The following is a 7,240-nucleotide window of genomic DNA, read 5'->3' as shown; positions in this document are numbered from 1 at the left end:
GCGCGCCGTGGGCGTGGCCTCCCGGGCCGGCGGCTGGTGCAGCAGGGAGCTCGGGCTGGGGCGGTCGCGGCTTAAGGGTCGCGCTCGCTCCGCCCAGCTGCGCCGTCCGCTGCCACCGCGCCCCGCCCCACCCCACTGCAGCCGCGTGCCCCAGACCCCCACACAGCCCCCCAAGCCCGCCCCATCCACCCACCCACTGCTTCGCCCAGCAGCCCCGTCACCCCATATCCCATCCCCCAATGCAGCCCTGTCCCCCCCATATCCCATCCCCCCATATCCCATCCCCCAATGCAGCCCTGTCCCCCCCATATCCCCATCCCCCCATATCCCATCCCCCAATGCAGCCCTGTCCCCCCCATATCCCATCCCCCCATATCCCATCCCCCAATGCAGCCCTGTCCCCCCCATATCCCATCCCCCCATATCCCATCCCCCAATGCAGCCCTGTCCCCCCCATATCCCATCCCCCCATATCCCATCCCCCAATGCAGCCCTGTCCCCCCCATATCCCATCCCCCCATATCCCATCCCCCAATGCAGCCCTGTCCCCCCATATCCCATCCCCCCATATCCCATCCCCCAATGCAGCCCCGTCCCCCCCATATCCCCATCCTTCCCCCAGCGCGGCCCCGTCCCCCCGATATCCCCATCCCTCCCCCAGCGCAGCCCCGTCACCCCATATCCCATCCCCCCATATCCCATCCCCCAGTGCAGCCCCATCCCCCCATATCCCATCCCCCCATATCCCATCCCCCAATGCAGCCCCGTCCCCCCATATGCCATCCCTCCCCCAGCGCAGCCCCGTCCCCCCATATCCCCATCCCTCCCCCAGCGCATCCCGTCCCCCCATATCCACATCCCTTCCCCAGTGCAGCCCCGTCCCCCCATATCCCATCCCCACATATCCCATCCCCCAATGCAGCCCCGTCCCCCCATATCCCATCCCCCCAGTGCAGCCCCATCCCCCCATATCCCATCCCCCCATATCCCATCCCCCAATGCAGCCCCGTCCCCCCCATATCCCATCCCTCCCCCAGCGCAGCCCTGTCCCCCCATATCCTCATCCCTCCCCCAGCGCATCCCGTCCCCCCATATCCACATCCCTCCCCCAATGCAGCCCAGTCCCCCCATATCCCCATTCCTCCCCCAGCGCATCCCGTCCCCCCATATCCCCATCCCTCCCCCAGCGCAACCCGTCCCCCCATATCCCCATCCCTCCCCCAGCGCAACCCGTCCCCCCCATATCCCCATTCCTCCCCCAATGCATCCCCATCCCTCCCCCAATGCAGCCCCATCCCTCCCCCAACACAGCCCCGGCCCCCCCATATCCCCATCCCTCCCCCAGCGCAGCCCCGTCCCCCCCAATTCCCCATCCCTCCTCCAGTGCAGCCCCGTCCCCCCATATCCCATCCCTCCCCCAGCGCAGCCCCGTCCCCCCATATCCACATCCCTCCCACAATGCAGCCCCGTCCCCCCATATCCCCATTCCTCCCCCAGCGCAACCCATCCCACCATATCCCATCCCTCCCCCAGCGCAGCCCCGTCCCCCCATATCCACATCCCTCCCCCAATGCAGCCCCGTCCCCCCATATCCCCATTCCTCCCCCAGCGCAACCCGTCCCCCCATATCCACATCCCTCCCCCAATGCAGCCCCGTCTCCCCATATCCCCATTTCTCCCCCAGCGCAACCCGTCCCCCCATATCCCCATCCCTCCCCCAGCGCAACCCGTCCCCCCTTATCCCCATCCCTCCCCCAGCGCAACCCGTCCCCCCCCATATCCCCATCCCTCCCCCAATGCAGCCCCATCCCCTCATATCCCCATCCCTCCCCCAATGCAGCCCCATCCCTCCCCCAACACAGCCCCATCCCCCCCATATCCCCATCCCTCCCCCAGCGCAGCCCCGTCCCCCCCCAATTCCCCATCCCTCCTCCAGCGCAGCCCTGTCCCCCCATATCCCCATCCCTCCCCCAGCGCAGCCCTGTCCCCCCTATATCCCATCCCTCCCCCAGCGCAGCCCCGTCCCCCCATATCCCATCCCTCCCTCCGCGCAGGCCCGTCCCCCCCTATCGTCATCCTTCCCCCAGTGTAGCCCTGTCCCCCCGATATCCCCATCCTTCCCCAATGCAGCCTCATCGCCCACATATCCCCATCCCTCCCCCAACGCAGCCCCGTCCCCCCCATAACCCATCCCTCCCCCAACCCAGCCCCGTCCCCAGCCATATCCCCATCCTTCCCCCAACGCAGCTCCGTCCCCCCATATCCCCATCCCTCCCCCAGCACAGCTCCGTCCCCCCATACCCGCATCCTTCCCCCAGCGCGGCCCCGTCCCCCCAATATCCCCATCCCTCCCCCAATGCAGCCCCGTCCCCCCCATAGCTCCGTCCCCCCATATCCCTGTCCCTCCCCCAGCGCAGCCCCGTCCCCCCCTTATCCCCATCCCTCCCCCAATGCAGCCCCGTCCCCCCATATCCCCATCCCTCCCCCAGTACAGCGTCCCCCCCATATTCCCATCCTTCCCCCAGCGCAGCCCCGTCCCCCCATGTCCCCAACCTTCCCCCAACATGGCCCCGTCCTCCCATATCCCCATCCTTCCCCCAGCGCAGCCCCGTCCCCCCGATATCCCCATCCATCCCCCAACCCATGCCCATCCCCCCATATACCGATCCTTACCCCACCGCAGCCCCGTCCCCCCCATATCCCCATCCTTCCCCCAACGCAGCTCCGTCCCCTCCATATCCCCATCCTTCCCCCAGCACAGCTCCGTCCCCCGCATATCCCCATCCGTCTCCCAACGCAGCCCCGTCCCCCCCATATCCCCATCCTTTCCCCAATGCAGCCCTGCCCCACCCCGTGTTCCCACCCATATACCCATCCTTTTCCCCATCACAGCCCTGTCCCTACCCTTCTATCCCCACCCACATACCCATCCTCTGCCCCAACACAGCCTGTTGTCCATCCCTCCACCCCAACATAGAACCCCCACCCCGGACCCACCTACACAGTGCTTTGTCCCAGCATCCCTGTCCCCGCCTCTCCACCACTACACAGCCCGTCCCCACTCATACACCCACCCTTTGCTCCTACATTGTCCTGTGACCATCCACCCCTCTGTGACCCAACACAGTCCCATCTCCACTCCTTCACTCCAACACAGCCCTGTGACCCCACCCATGCCTTTCACCCCAACATAACCTCACCCCACATCACCAACCCAACAACCCTCCCCCACCCATACACCCACCTCTTTGCACCCATACTTATCCTGGTGCCTCCACATGCCTTCATCCCAAACACAGCCCTGTGCCCACCATACACAACCGTCTTTGCCCCATCACAGTCTTCTGCCCCTTTACACCTACACCCTATCTAGCTCAAACATGCCCACCATATGCAGAGAAATCCCACATCTATCAACAAGCCCTGTTATTCCCCAAACATGGATTCATTTTCCCCAACACAGACCTATGTCCCCTACACTTTTACCCCAATATAGTCATTTGCCCACCATACACACCGGTTCTCTTTGCCTTCCAATGAAGCCCTGTACCCTACCTGTACCCTCATGCTCATAAAAGCCCTTTGGCTCCAACTCAGCCTTGTGCCCCCACACTCCTCATCCTAACACAGCCCTGTGCCCCTTCCTCACAGACTTGCCTTGCCCCCAACACAGCTCTGTACTCCTTATCCCGACACGTTTGCCCCTCAAATATAGACCCTTTCATCTCTCAACAGTGCAGTGTCCCCCCCTTAGGCATCCTCACCCCCAACACAGCCCCATACCCTCCTCTGTCATCTCAAGAAAGCTCCATGTCTCTTATACACAAACATCAACCCCCTGTGCCACCTGCTCCCTGTACGGCCCTGTATGACACCACCCAAAAATCGTCTCTGCAGTAGGATGCACACACCTCCCCCCGTGCTGCCTCTACGCACCCAGGAAAATCGCTTCTCAACGCAGATGCTAAAACTAGGGGTGCTGCCGCACCACTTTATTTGAAGTGGTGTCCATCATATACAGGGTTTACAGTTAGGTTCAATGGCTCTCAGTGCTCCCACTATACAAACTGTTCCAGTGCCCTTGTTTCCCAACATGTTTTATCCTTGACCCTCTACAATCCTTTCGCCCCTTCTCACGGCCCTGCATTTGTACATCTTCCCAATCCCAAATCACACACACAAATCCTGCATGTCTTCCTCAGACCCACTCTTGTCTTCCTGTCCCCCAACACATAACCCACATACTCAACTACCCACTAAAATCAATCACATGTACAGTCCTCCCACACACGTCTGTTAACCCCCCCCCCTTCAAGATATAATCCACTCAGTAGTCCTCATCCTTTCTCCTCAGGATGTTTATTACCTCCTCATATACATCCCACAATATCCCCTCCCCCCTGCTGCCCTTATATCCCTCCCGAAGAGGATAAATTGCTGTTTAATGCCTCACCCAACTCCACTTCACTGCATGTTCCTTAAGGCATAATATATACTTACACTTGATATAGGGCCTCCTCCTACTTCATATATCTTTCTCTCCAAAGGAGTCTTTTATCCTCTTCATTCCCCATCTTGCCAAGTACCCCTGGCCCACCTCACCTTATCCACAATCTGGACCACTGAAGGCAGGTGCCTGCCCCCTACAGTTGCCATGTGACACAGAGAAACAGAAGACCTGCGTCAATTAAATTGTGATTGTGTTTACCGTGCTCCGAACATGTGAAAAGACACATTACTGCTAAGTATACTTATTGCCAGATCAACTGCCTGTGTCCTAAACCTAGAACTTGCAAATCACATTCCACCACACACACACCTCCATCCCCTTCAGACACAGGGTCCACATTATGCTTACGCCACACCACTTCGAAAGATAACCTTTCCCACACCCCTTCCTCAAAACCAAAGCTACACAGGCGCAGAGCTCTCCCCTAAAACTAACCCAGCAGGTCTACGCCCATGAGAGAATAACTCAAGTGTGTGAAAGGGATGCTGTTCTCGCTGCTTTCCAAATCAACACAAAAAGCAACCCCCCCCCCCCGCAACCATAGAGCCTTACTCCACTTCGCAGCTCTCATTTCCCTCCTTTTTGTAATGCCACCCCTTCTCAGACACAGCTACCCAGCAGTTATTTACCAAAGCCCCACGATCCTCCATCACTGTAGAACTGTCCCTGGCAATAACCACATGCCAACCCTCAGCACCTGCCACATACCCAGCTAGCCACACTTACCCAGGGCCATTGCGCACAAGCACAGGGAGCTCCAGCACCGACCAATAACCAGATGTTCAGCTCTATAATAATCTAGTCCTTGTAACCTTTGCTAAGGGGGGAAACATGCCCCCCATTAAAGCCACCACCCACTCAGCTCTGTTTTTGGGAGGCTCTGAGCCCTCTGGGTGCCTGAGAATAACAAGACTGGGTAAGGTGGGGCACTCTAAGGGGATCAATTTCTGCTCTACCTTCCTCTGCTTAATGCTTTCCTGGAGGGGCAAGCAAGAGGGGATTGTTAAAGCTGCGCAGGGGAAAGGCATCTTCCCTAGATGCTGGTGGCGAAGGTGTGTGCGTGGGTGGGGGGTTGTGTTGTTATGGATTTGGGATGTGACGTTCTGGAGATAAAAAGGCGCTCCGCCCTTACCCCCCCCCCCCATTCCACCCTTGTCGCTAGCTGCAGGGGGGGGGGGGTGTTATGGTTTGCAGTCCTGCTTATTTTTTGTTTTGGCTGGCGGCAAAGGAGGTCGGGGGGGGGGAGCGGGGGGCGGCTTGTGAGCGCTGTGGGTGTTATGTGCGCACTGGTGAGGTGGGATCCCAGGATGGAAATAGCCTCCCCCGCCCCCCTCCTTCCCTCCGCTTCTGTTTACCTCAAGTTCGAATTTTATCTGCGCAACATTAGCTGGAATGCGGACACGGAGAGGGAAAAACACACGCACCAGCCAGCCGTTCCGGAGAAGCCATGTGGCACGCAGCCACACACACACACGCACACACACAGACACACAAACCTCTTAGCAACACAAACATGGCGCAATAGCCCCTTTAAAAAAAATTCCTATTTAAAGCAGGCGATTCCACCTCCCTCCCTCGTTACCAAAAAACGCCTGGCCCCGTTCCTCCAGACCCTGGACCAGGGCAAAGAAACACAGAGAAAAGAAGTTAAAAAGGAGACTGTAACAAGCGAAACAATCTCAAACTCACATTAAAACTATGCCACCGGGGCACTGACACCAGTCCCCGGCATTTAAACATGCGGAGGCACCACCTCCCCCTCCCCAATATACAGCGCTCCTCCTAAAACAAATCTCTCTTGAAGAGCTTTTAAAGACTATAAATAACTTACCTTAAGACGATCCATGTGCTTGCAAAAGCTTCTTGTCTTCCCTGCACTCTCCTCCCCCCCCCCCCAGCAAAGTGGAAGAAAAACAAAAAATGGGTAGTTTCCAGATCTATTCCTTCATATCATTTCCTCTTTCTCAGGATGGTGGGGACTCTGGAGACAGGTGCAATCCCATCCGTGCTGATTAAAAGTTGTTCTTCCTCCTGGCCCGAGGGGGGTGAGAGGGGAACAAAAAGACCCCCTCCTCTCTTCTCACGCCCCCTCGCTCTAGTGGATGGAGGTGGGATCCTGGAGACTGTAGGGTGCCCCCTAGTTTCCTCCTCGTCTCTGCCCCCTTCCCAGTCACTGTTTATGTAGCCCTGGGCTCCTCTAATGCTTTCCTCGATACAATGTTGTTTCATTATATCATGTCCATCATGTGACACTGAGAGGCCTCTCTATGGAAACTTAAAGGGGACTCTCACGTGACTCTGCAGCAGCAGCAACTGCGAAGCAAGCCCAGCAGTAGCAGCAGCCTAGCACCATCGCCTCCCGTCCACACCAGACCCCCGTCACACCAGTCCAGAGGGGGGCTTGCTGTGTAGCCGCGAGAGGGGCAGCGGCTGCAGTATACACAGCCCTGAATACGCCCAGCCTGCCTCTCCAAGGGAGGAAGAACAGCAGCTCTTCCTAGTGAGAAAAGCCACCCACTGTAAAATGATTTCTTGGTGTTGCCTAATTTATTCCTAAGGAGTGACGACTTCTTCATATTGGCTGGGCTGCGCTGACAAGTGGAAGCAAGTGCTGGGCTTTTTGGTGGTGGTGTTCTCATGACACAGCCTGGGCTATGTAAATAATAATTAATAACCGAACAGGCTCTGTTCTTTCTGTTTGCCACATCAGCCCCAGCACCGAAAAGTCCA

General features: G+C 58.3%; 1 protein-coding gene across 5 annotated transcripts in view; it reads right to left on the bottom strand.

Moving 5' to 3' along the window:
* The window catches only part of LOC112545341 (uncharacterized), a 292,857-nt gene extending 285,893 nt beyond the window's left edge, over positions 1-6,964 (bottom strand). For 3 of the 5 annotated variants that reach the window (XR_012903084.1, XR_012903083.1, XR_012903085.1), the window contains exon 1: positions 6,342-6,962. The gene's annotated coding sequence lies outside the window, so the exon portion shown is untranslated. Of the gene's footprint in view, positions 1-6,341 lie in introns of all 5 variants that reach the window. The other 2 variants (XR_012903086.1, XR_012903081.1) reach the window with 2 other exon arrangements.
* Between the last annotated feature and the right edge of the window lie 276 nt (positions 6,965-7,240).

This window comes from Pelodiscus sinensis, chromosome 1, assembly GCF_049634645.1.
Source record: "Pelodiscus sinensis isolate JC-2024 chromosome 1, ASM4963464v1, whole genome shotgun sequence".
Classification (NCBI taxonomy): Eukaryota; Metazoa; Chordata; order Testudines; family Trionychidae; genus Pelodiscus; species Pelodiscus sinensis.
Note: the sequence above shows the minus strand (reverse complement) of the source record. Positions and strands in the feature narration are given on the sequence as shown.